The 12,488-nt window shown below is 46.5% G+C and overlaps 1 non-coding gene across 1 annotated transcript; it reads left to right on the top strand.

The window, feature by feature from the left end:
• The first annotated feature begins 11,486 nt into the window (after window positions 1-11,486).
• Window positions 11,487-11,593, top strand: LOC125604324. Its single transcript, XR_007336125.1, has one exon. It is a non-coding gene; the product is annotated as a small nucleolar RNA R71 (small nucleolar RNA).
• The last annotated feature ends 895 nt before the right edge of the window (window positions 11,594-12,488 follow it).

Here is a 12,488-nt window from a genome sequence, read left to right as displayed (position 1 = left end):
CCTGGCACAGAAAATGGCACGAAATTCCTTAGGCAAAGCTTTGCCAAACTCATAACAGAAAGAAAGAAAGAGAGAGACCGGCGGTTAGAGAAGAGAACCGTGTGTGGTGGTGTTGGCTTGCCGGCGTGTTCTGAGCGTGGGAAGGCCAGGCCGTGAAGATGGATACCAGACAGAAAGAAAAGGAGAAGGAGAAGGAGAAGGACTTTCCTCCAGGGGAGAAAACGCCTAAGGTTAGTGGTGTAGACTGCAAGGAACGGCCCCGGGCCTGCGGATGATCCGTGCGGCCTTGCGGCCGGTTCTCTTGGCAGATGCATCCATTCTCTTTACTTCTTCTGGATCTCCTGTTCTATAGTATTTTGTGATGTTATTGGATTGATTCAGACAGGGAACACTGGACCAAGGCAATGGCCGGTCCAGGGGTAAAGTCCTAGGCATTGGCCGGACTGATCTATGGTCGGATCTCACATTCCGGGTCGGTTTTGTTGAGATCTGACTATGGGAATCTCTTAGTTGGGAATTATCATGAATTGTCATGGATTTTACTTAGTTTTTGGGAATTTATTTGTGTATGTCCAAACTGGACAGATCCTAGTTCTTAAGGGCCGAACCATGCCATTCTAGTCTTGTTGCTTAGGTTATCGGCCACATGTGTTTATGACGTGATTTATGTGGTTTCAGGACCAGACTTGGACCGTGGTAAAGGAAAGGTACCGTGAAGACTCAGGCCATGGGAAGATGTGTGGTGAATGGGTCATTGTTGATAAGTGTGTCATATTGATAGCTTATTGTGCAACTTGTGAACTTATTATAGACTAAGTGTGTAAACTAGTACTATGAACTTATGAATGATGTATGGATGTCATTATGTTATATTTATAATCTATTTGCCCTTTATGTTCACTTGTCTTGATTGTTAAACTTGAACCTCACCTAAGGGAAATTGAACTTAACATCTAAAAGACCTTAAAAGACTGGAAGCATTTGTATAAGAACGGATGTTTAGGCTGCGGTTCATGGTTGGGCTTAAGAGCCGGGAACGGGCCTTACAGGTCGACTTGTCTATGGACTTTGTGCTCGGCTTGCCCAAGATAGAACACAAGGATTCCATTTTTGTTGTAGTGGACAGGTTCTCCAAGATGGCACATTTCATTCCGTGTTCCAAGACCATTGATGCAAGCCAAACCACCGATCTCTTCTTCAAGGAAGTGGTGCGCTTACATGGAGTGCCTCGTACCATTGTGTCCGACCGAGACACAAAATTCCTCAGCCACTTCTGGAGGACATTGTGGAAAAAGCTTGGTACCAAGCTCCTTTTCTCGACCACTTGCCATCCACAGACTGATGGACAGACCGACGTAGTAAACCATACACTCTCTCAGCTGTTGAGGGCTACGATGGGTAAGAATCTTAGAAATTGGTTGAGTTGTTTGCCATTCATTGAATTTGCTTATAACCATGCAAGGCACTTATTACTAATCTCTCCCCTTTTGAGATTGTGTATGCTTTAGACCAGAGACGCCCATGGACCTATCCGCACTGCCCCCAGCCATGCAAGTTAGCCAGAGTGGTGACAAAAAGGCTGAGTTCGTGAAGAACATGCACCGGCAAGTCAGGGAGACTTTGGAGAAGAAGGCTGAACGGAACCGGATTAAGCTCAACAAGGGGCGCACGGAAGTTATCTTCCAACCAGGCGACTGGGTGTGGCTCCACTTGAGGCCAGAGCGGTTCCCAGAAGAAAGGAAGAGCAAACTATCCCCACGAGGGGACGGACCATTCCGAGTGCTCGACCGGATCAATGACAATGCCTACCGGCTAGAGCTGCCAGGTGAGTTTAAAGCTTCCCGAACGTTCAATGTGTCTGATTTGTCTCCTTATATTGCAGATGACGGAGATGTTCTGAGGACAGAACCTGTTCAAGAGGGAGGGGATGTTGTAGTACCCACGACTGAGGTTCCCATCATCCGCCAAGGTCCTACCACAAGGTCCGGCTCAAGGGTTATAAGAGCTGGATTTGCCAAAGCTGTCCAGGAGTTGCTTGCACAGGAAAAAACCGGATTCAAGCAACTATTGATCCAGGAGTTGGCCTACTTAAAGCTTGAAGACACCAGCGAACCGTTAGAGGTTCCAGATTCCTTCCATTCAAGCCAATTCTCCTCCATCGACCAGAATGAAGCCGGCCTGACCATTTCCACCTTCATCCTCAATCCATCCACCCAACTTGCTTCCGATTCAGAGATATAGCCGTCCATCAGAAGGAGTAGTATGTGTTGTACTCTTTTTCCTTCATCGGGTTTTGTCCCACTAGGTTTTCCCGATAAGGTTTTAATGAGGCAACATGCCAGCATACTATGAGTTCTGATCCGGACATCTCAATCCGCGACCGGTCTATTGTTTTCTTCAATTTATTTCGGTTAAGACTTTGGGCAATTGTCAGTCCATTTAAGAGTCGGCCATTTGTCTAGGCCTTTTATCTTTTAGTGTTCATTAAGGGAAAACTATTTAATCCATTGTAGTGTGCCGATTTTTGACTAAGTCTTTTATGAAAATCGTTTTGCTTTAGCAAAGAAACCCTAGGTCTTTCAGTTGTGTGAAACTATTGAGAGCAGCCGTCTGACATATCAAAGAGCCGATCCATTGTTCTTTGTGGAGTCCATCGATCCACTCCATCCCTTGTCCGATCTTGAGAGAGACATACGTCCAGCAAGAGCCGGATCCATATCTATCCTTCAAACCATCCTTTGATCTTGTTGAGAGAGACACACGTTCAGCAACAGATCCCAACCGCCATTCTTCTCTTCTATTTATCTTTTATGTTCTTAGATTTCCTTCATCCATATTTTAAAACCCATAAAAATCATATCTTGCTTTTTTATCATTCATCCATTTGCCTCTCTGTTTCTGTTCTTAACTTTATACAAAACTCATAAAAAGGTTCATATTTGTTTCAGGTACAACCGCATATAAGAGAAGACCCAGCTGGAACCGTCCAGCCTAGCTGAGACTGAACCGCAGCAACCCTCAGTCCGTACCGTCCGATCATCCCGATCTGTGCCTACAACACTGTGTGTACTGAACAGACAGCCCACGTGGGCCAAAATCACCCGAACAAACCACGGGAAGGGCCAGCGTGCTGAGTCCAAGAACCAGCGTGCTGATATGTGTACTGATGGACAGCCACGGACGTCTTGTGTGTGCTGACGGACACACACGGACACACACGGACAGCCACGGACGTCTTGTGTGTGCTGGCAGACACCCACGGACGTCCTGTGTGTACTGAACAGACAGCCCACGTGGGCCAAAATCACCCGAACAGTCCACGGGAAGGGTCAGCATGCTGAGTCCAAAGACCAACGTGCTGATATGTGTACTGATGGACAGCCACGGACGTCCTGTGTGTGCAAACAGACACACACGGACAGCCACAGACGTCCTGTGTGTGCTGACGGACACCCACAGATGTCCTGTGTGTGCTGAAGGACACCCATGGACGTCCTGTGTGTGCTGATGGACACCCACAGACGTCCTGTGTGTACTGAATAGACAGCCCACGTGGGCCAAAATCACCCTAACAGTCCACGGGAAGGGCCAGCGTGCTGATATGTGTACTGATGGACAGTCACATACGTCATGTGTGTGCTAACGGACACACACAGACAAACACGGACACACACAGACAAACACGGACACACATGGACAGCCACAGACGTCCTGTGTGTGCTTGCGGACACCCACAGACGTCCTGTGTGTACTGAACAGACAGCCCACGTGGGCCAAAATCACCCGAACAGTCCACGGGAAGGGTCAGCATGCTGAGTCCAAGGACCAACGTGCTGACATGTGTACTGATGGACAGCCACGGATGTCCTGTGTGTGCTGACGGACACACAAGGACACACAAGGACACACACGGACACACACGGACAGCCACAAACGTCCTGTGTGTGCTGACGGACACCCACAGACGGCCTATGTGTGCTGACGGACACCCACAGACACACACGGATACACACAGACGTCCTGTGTGTGGTGAGGGACACCCACGGACGTCATGTGTGTGCTGACGGACACACACGGACGTCCTGTGTGTACTGAACAGACAGCCCACGTGGGCCAATATCACCCAAACAGTCCACGGGAAGGGCCAGTGTGCTGAGTCCAAGGTCCAACGTGCTGATATGTGTACTGCTGGACAGCCACGGACGTCCTGTGTGTGCTGACGGACACACACGGACAGCCACCAACGTCCTGTGTGTGCTGGCGGACACCCACGGACATCCTGCGTGTACTGAACAGACAGCCCCCGTGGGCCAAAATCACCCGAACGGTCCACGAGAAGGGTCAGCGTGCTGAGTCCAAGGACCAACGTGCTGATATGTGTACTGATGGATAGCCACAGACGTCATGTGTGCGCTGACGGACACACACGGACAGCCACAGACGTCCTGTGTGTGCTGACGGACACACACGGACGTCCTGTGTGTGCTAACGGACACCCACAGACGTCCTGTGTGTATTGAACAGACAGCCTATGTGGGCCAAAATCATCCGAACAGTCCACGGGAAGGGCCAGCATGCTGAGTCCAAAGACCAGCATGCTGATATGTGTATTGATGGACAGCCACAGATGACCTGTGTGTGCTGACGGACACACACAGACACACACAGACACACACGGATAGCCACAGACGTCCTGTGTGTGCTGGCGGACACCCACGGACGTCCTGTGTGTACTGAACAAACAGCCTACGTGGGCCAAAATCACCCGAACAGTCCACGGGAAGGGCCAGCGTGCTGATATGTTTATTGATGGACAGCCACAGATGTCCTGTGTGTGCTGACGGACACACACAGTCACACACACGGACACACACGGACAGCCACGGACGTCCTGTGTGTGCTGGCGGACACCCACGGACGTCCTGTGTGTACTGAACCGACAGACCACGTTGGCCAAAATCACCCGAACAGTCCACGGGAAGGGTCAGCGTGCTGAGTCCAAGGACCAACGTGCTGATATGTGTACTGATGGACAGCCACGGATGTCCTGTGTGTGTCCGTGTGTTTCCGTCAGCACACACAGGACGTCCGTGGCTGTCCATCAGTACACATATCAGCACGTTGGTCCTTGGACGTCCTGTGTGTGCTGACGGACACCCTGTGGCTGTCCATCAAACAGCCACGGACGTCCTGTGTGTGCTGACGGACACCCACAGACGTCCTGCGTGTGCTGACGGACACCCACGGACGTCCTGTGTGTACTGAATAGACAGCCCACATGGGCCAAAATCACTCGAACAGTCCAAGGGAAGGGCCAGCGTGCTGAGTCCAAGGACCTGCGTGCTGATATGTGTACTGATGGACAACCACAGACGTCCTGTGTGTGCTGACAGACACACACGGACACACACGGTCACACACGGACAGCCACGGACGTCCTGTGTGTGCTGGAGGACACCCACGGACGTCATGTGAGTACTGAACAGACAGCCTACGTGGGCCAAAATCACCCGTACAGTCCACGGGAAGGGTCAGCGTGCTGAGTCCAAGGACCAACGTGCTAATATGTGTACTGATGGACAGCCACAGACGTCGTGTGTGTGCTGACGGACACACACGGACACACACGGACAGCCACGGACGTCATGTGTGTGCTGACGGACACCCACGGACGTCCTGTGTGTGCTGACGGACACCCACGGACGTCCTGTGTGTACTGAACAGACAGTCCACTTGGGCCAAAATCACCCGAACAGTCCACGGACGTCATGTGTGTGCTGATGGACACACATGGACAGCCACAGACGTCCTGTGTGTGCTGGCGGATACCCACGGACGTCCTGTGTGTACTGAACAGACAGCCCACGTGGGCCAAAATCACCCGAACAGTCCACGGGAAGGGCCAGTGTGCTGAGTCCAAGGTCCAACGTGCTTATATGTGTACTGATGGACAGCCACGGACGTCCTGTGTGTTCTGACGGACACACACGGACAGCCACGGACGTCCTGTGTGTGCTGGCGGACACCCACAGACGTCCTGCATGTACTGAACAGACAGCCCCCGTGGGCCAAAATCACCCGAACGGTCCACGAGAAGGGTCAGCGTGCTGAGTCCAAGGACCAACGTGCTGATATGTGTACTGATGGACAGCCACAGACATCCTGTGTGCGCTGACGGACACACACGGACATCCACAGACGTCCTGTGTGTGCTGACGGACATACACGGACGTCCTGTGTGTGCTAACGGACACCCACCCAAGGTTTCAACTTGAAAGCAAAGTGAACCGATTTTTATGAGTTTTTCGTTTTTATGATGTAAACAGAAACAAATATGAAAACGAATGAGATGATGATGATAATGATAATAAAACAAGATAAATAAACAAATGATAGGATGGAATCAAGCTGCTGGATGTGTATCACTCTCAGCTTGATTAGATGATTAACTGAAGTGGATTTGCAGAGGAAGGTTTGATTGAATCTCTCAATCTGATGGAATGATGGATCGAAGTGATTGACTCTCTCAATCTGTGTACTGAGCTTGTTTGATTTGCACAAACAAACTAGACTCACGAAATCAATAAGACAACAAAGAATCTCTCTTTGAATCCTAAAGACCGATATTTTATACAAAGAACAACTTTGATAAATGATGTTAGGAGTTTTCAAGGCTCCTAAGACAAATGTTGTAGTATAAATGATTGTCGAACCAGTTCTGAGGGATATCAAAGCACTGAGAATGCAAGTACTCACTTAATCTAAGTGCAACCAATGATTTAGATGGGTTTTAAACTATGACTAAAACTAGAAAGCAATAACAGAATAATACTTTCTTGACTAAAGGAAAAGAGAACTCATGGGTATAGGGATTAGACCTTGGGTGATCAAGTATCGAACTAAGGATGGCAAATGATCAATCAAACTATCAACCTTAAGCCTAGACACAATTCTAAGCAAGCTCTATGTCTAGATGAATGCTCATTTGCTAACATATCTCAAACATCAAATGTCTTTGGTTGAATAATATGAAAGCAATCATTACTAACAAGTCTATTAGCTATCTTAGTACCTTTAACAACAAATGTCTTTGGCAAAGTATACTAAAAGCCTAGGAGAGTTGTCTCGGGCATTTCATCGAACACCTTTCGGGTGAGAAATGCCTAAGGATCAACAACTGAGTGGCCAACTCAGAAGATGCATTATGATTACTCTACTAGCAAGGAAATATGAATGATCTACACTAAAACATCCTAGCTCTAACCTAATCACCCTTAATCTCCCTAACCCATGAATTCAAAAGGTGATTACTCACTATTCTCCATGATTCCTCTTAAACCCATATTGGATTTCAGATTAATCATGTAGAGAAATAGATAAGAAATCAACAATAACACAAGAACATAACAATCAAAATCCAAGAGATGAACTTCTCAAGAGAGTTCTTGTGTATTTCTCAATAGATCAAAAGATAAAAGATAATCTGCCACTGGTGGCTACAAAAGATGTTTAAAACATAGGTTTTTCCAAGTGCAAAACGTCCAAAATAAATTGCAAAAAGGCCCTTAAGAAATCATGATTTTCGGCAGCAAAATAACGCGGAGCGACTTGCAGGGCCGATTTTTGGTGTCTCCGGGCGAGAGGTCGCGAGCGACTTTGGTGTGTCGCTCCAACGGGTCGCTCTGGATCGGGAGCGACCTTGGTAGGTCGCTCTGAGAGGTCGCTCCAGGCTTCGCTTCGTGTCGTCTCTCCATAAAGACGCGAGCGACCTCGGGGTGTCGCTTTGGGAGGTCGCTCCGAAAGGGTGTGAGATGCGAGCGACCTCGGTGCGTCGCTCTGGGCAAGTCGCTCTGGGCTTCCTACGGGATGAATATGGCGAGCGACTTCACGGGGTCGCTCTAGCTAGGTCGCTCTGAGAAGTGGGACACAGCGACTTCGTGATGTCGCTCCGGGAGGTCTCTCCCACGCTCGGTTCGTCCAATTGTCACCTTTTCACCTCTTTTGAGCTCCAAATAGCCTCATGTGGTATTCCAGTACCTAATAGAGACTCATGTATGCAAAATGCAACCTAAACATGTCTGAATCCTAATCTATATGATGAAAATGTTTATGAATGAATGTGTAAAACAATGCAAATATGCAAGATATCAACTCCCCCAAACTTGTTCTTTTACTTGTCCACAAGTGAACTTTCTAGAACTCATAGGGAGAGAGGTTGAAGGTGGGAGCACATAGCCAAAAGAAACACAACTAGCACACTCTCTTATTACACTCTAGCTTCTCTAGGCCTATCTTAACTCTTTTTGTTCTTACACTCATCATCAAGCATCCACACATTCAAATCAACCAACTCTCACATTCATTAAGCACAAAACATCAGGTGAATTCTTGCAAATGGTCAGTTGGTCCAAGTCATTTGGTTGGGTAAGGGAAGGCTTTTATTCAAGTGATTCAAGAGGTTCAAAACATATGATCTTTAAGGTGGTTTACTCTCGAAACAAGTAGCCTTGACATTGCACATAATATATCTAAGAAAGGGATCAACTCATGCATACAATGCTCAATCTCCATTGTTCTACCCTTTTCCCAAACATACAATTACACAATCATTCCCAATGTCAAACCCAACTCACATCTCTCACCAAAAGATCCTAAAAACTTTAACTCTTTCTCTTTGAAATCTACAAGGGATTTTTCACAACCTCAAAACATTTCTTAGCTCCTAACAACTTTGCTAGCCCCCCTTTTTCTTTTCTTTTTCTTTTTTTTTTCTTTTCTCTTTTTTTTTTTCGTTTTTCTTTTTTTTTTTTTTTTTTTTTTTTTTTTTTTTTTTTTTAGGCTGGGGGCCAAGACTTTTCAAAACTTGAGCTAGAGGCTTCTATACTGGTCCCAATAAAACAATTCACTTAAGCACAAAGAGTCTATTCTTTTCCTTTTTCATTTCTCCCAAATCATAATCACAACACTCACCCCCACCTATAGCTAGACAATAGAGTGTCCAATCTAGCAAGAATGAAGATCAAGCATTGTCGTTCCCGATACTCTCAACATTATGCACATGTAAGACTTTCCGAAAAAGGCCTCACTCATCAAACAATGAAAGCTTAAAAGGAGGAAAAGGTTTTGGGAGTGGTCTACCACTAGAGTTTGTCAAAAAAGATTGGTATAAAAGATGTGACAACTCAAGTGTGTATAGCCATGACTCAGTACACAAGGGACCATGAGCAAGAAGCATTAAGTTCGTTCAGTTCAAATAAGGTTGTAGTTGGCTTCAAAGACTGAGTTTCAGCAATCAACAAGTTTCAGGAAGAGTTTTCAAGGCTCGAAACATACAAGTCTTTTTGAGAGGTGCAAAAGCTAGTCAAGTGCAACGTAGTGTTCTTTACAAGGCATTCAAATCATTGCTCCCAATGCAAGTGAATGCAACCTATATGCTCTAGACTCTCCTAAAAATGCAAATGATGCAAACTAAATGATTGATTTTTTTTTTTTATCTATGCAAATAGGTATGCCATGCATGACTCAATGAAACAACATCAAAGCAAACATGATCAAATACTTGGTACCTCCCCCAAACTTAAGTTACACAGTCTCTGTGTTGTCAAGTAGAGAGAGATACCGAAAAGAAGACTAATATGCAAAAATGAAATGGTATATACAAGGGAGTGTGGTGGGTTACCTTCTATAGGGAATGAGTAGAGGGAGATGCTCCCTCCTCGTCGTCCTCAGGTGGTAACTCTTCAAGGTGCTCATCAGCAGGAGTGCCCATCTCTTCAATGTAGAAGGCTTGCCCGAACACAGTTGGTTTCCTCATTTTCCTCTTGATGTCAAAGTGGAGGATGTTCTCTTTACCCAAATGGAGATCAATCGTGCCCTCCTTCACATTAACAATAGCTCCTGCTGTAGCTAAGAATGGCCTTCCTAGAATCAATGGATCTTGAGCCTCCTCACCCATCTCAAGCACCACAAAATCTGTAGGTATCTCATACCTTCCAATCTTCACAGGGAGGTCCTCTAAGATGCCCACAGGATACTTCACTGAACGATCAGCTAACACCAGAGAGAGTCTACACTTCTTGTACTGAGTGAATCCAAGCTTCTTTGCAACAGACAAAGGCATCAAGCTGACACTAGCTCCCAAATCGCAGAGACTTTTCTCAAATACCATAGGTCCAAGAGCACAAGGTAGTGTGAAGCTTCCTGGATCCTCTAACTTCTCTGGAACATCAAGCCTCTGGATGATGGCATTGCACTCATGGGTAAGAATCATCATGCCTTCCATCTCCTTCTTCTTTGCAGCTACAACATCTTTCAGGAACTTGCTGTATTGAGGAATCAACATGAAAGCATCGATGATGGGCATTGCAACCTGAGCTTCACTCATTTGCTTCTCAAACAGAGCCTTGTACTTCTCTAGCAGCTGCTTCTTGAATCTACCAGGGAATGGAAGTTTGGGTTCATAGGGAGGAGGAACAAAAGAACTTTCACTTGCTGGAGTAACAACTTCACCATCCTTTACTGTCTTCTTCTCCTCTCCAACCTTTCCTTTACCTTTGGCTTCCACTATCTTCTCCAAGATCTCGTCATTGATCTTCTCATCAACAATCACCACTTCATCATCTATGTTGATGGCAACCCCCTCACCTAGTTTCTCAGCATCCTTGGTGAGGGTTCTAGGAGGTAACTGCTTACCACTCCTAAGGGTGATAGCTTTGGCCTCCTTGGGATTTTGGTCAGACTTTCCAGGTAGAGATCCTTGCTGGCGATTCTGGTGAGTGTTCATGGAAGCAAATTGATTCTCTAAATTCCTGACTGTGGAAGCAAGGTGTGAGAATTTGTTGTTGAGCTCATTGTAGCTCCCATCAATCTTGGAATGAAGGTTCTTCAACTCATAACCAACTTGCTTCTCACTTCTAGTCTGAGACTCCAAGATTTGCTTCAGTAAGGTATCAGTGCTGCTCTCTTGAGGAGCAGAGGAACCAGACGAGGGATTTTGCTGAGGCTGATAGCTGCCTTGCTGGTTGTTTCTTGGCGGATAGCCACTCTGTTGGTTGTTGGGATAGGATTTCTGTTGGTAGTTGTTGTACTGAAAGTTGGGCTCCTTTTTGTACCAGCTACCATTGTTGTTGATGAAACACAGCTCTTCCTGACCTTCCAAACCCTCAACTTCATGGACAATAGCTGGTGTCTCTTGGCTTGGGTTGCCGACAAAGTGCAGCTGCTCTTGGGTAGCTTTATCAGCAAGGAGGATGTCTATCTTATCCTGTAGAGCTTTCAACTCCTTCCTCGTTTGCTTATCCTCAGTTCTACTGCTTCTGTCGTGGTCTCCACTGTAGACTGCATCGCTCTTAACCATGTTGTCAACCAGCTCCTCTGCATCCTCCTCAGTTCTCCCCAAGAAGAACCCATTACTAGCTGTATCCAGTCTGGCTCTGTACTTAGGAAGAGCACCACGGTAGAATGTGCTCAGCAAGCTCTCCTTAGAGAAACCATGGTGTGGGCATTGAGCTTGGTAGCCCTTGAATCTCTCCCAGGCTTCACTGAAGCCTTCCAAGTTCTTCTGTTGAAAGCTGGAAATCTCGTTTCTCAGCTTAGCAGTTCTTGAAGTAGAGAAGAACTTCTCCAAGAATGCTTTCTTGCAGTCATCCCAAGTGGTGATGGAGTCGCTGGGTAGAGACTTCTCCCACTGACGTGCCTTATCCCCCAAAGAGAAAGGGAATAGCTTGAGCTTTAAGGCATCTTCGGACACACCATTGGTTTTTGACAACCCACAGTAGCTGTCGAACCTGTCCAAGTGATCAAATGGATCCTCTAGAGCCAAGCCATGATACTTGTTGTTCTCGATCACGTTGAGGAGTCCTGATTTGATCTCAAAGTTGTTGGCTGCCACAGCGGGTGCTCGGATTCCCAATCTATGACCATGAATGTTGGGGCGGTCGTAAGTGCCAATGGGTCGAGCTGCTCGCTGTTGGTTAGGTGGATTGTTGTTAGCGCCATTGACGCCTGCATCTTCTTGATACGTCTCCCATGTCAGTGTTCAGTCTCTGCAATTGAGCCTGTTCTTCTTCTCTTCTCTTTCTAGCACACTCTCTCTCTAAAGCTCTGATGTCTGCAGCTCTTGGAACTAGGTTTGATGGACCCCTGCTCCTCAAGTTCATACACCTGTAGATTAAAGGGAGGTGAAGAAGAGTCAGTAACAAAAGAAAATAAAAATGACTTAGTCTCAAGCAATTGACTAAATCTCAATGTTTAAATCTACTCAGAATTTGGCAACGGCGCCAATTTGATGTTAAGAGTTTTCAAGGCTCCTAAGACAAATGTTGTAGTATAAATGATTGTCGAACCAGTTCTGAGGGATATCAAAGCACTGAGAATGCAAGTACTCACTTAATCTAAGTGCAACCAATGATTTAGATGGGTTTTAAACTATGACTAAAACTAGAAAGCAATAACAGAATGATACTTTCTTGACTAAAGGAAAAGAGAAC

The sequence above is a fragment of the Brassica napus genome, unplaced genomic scaffold (assembly GCF_020379485.1).
Source record: "Brassica napus cultivar Da-Ae unplaced genomic scaffold, Da-Ae ScsIHWf_521;HRSCAF=783, whole genome shotgun sequence".
Lineage (NCBI taxonomy): Eukaryota > Viridiplantae > Streptophyta > Magnoliopsida > Brassicales > Brassicaceae > Brassica > Brassica napus.
Note: the sequence above shows the minus strand (reverse complement) of the source record. Positions and strands in the feature narration are given on the sequence as shown.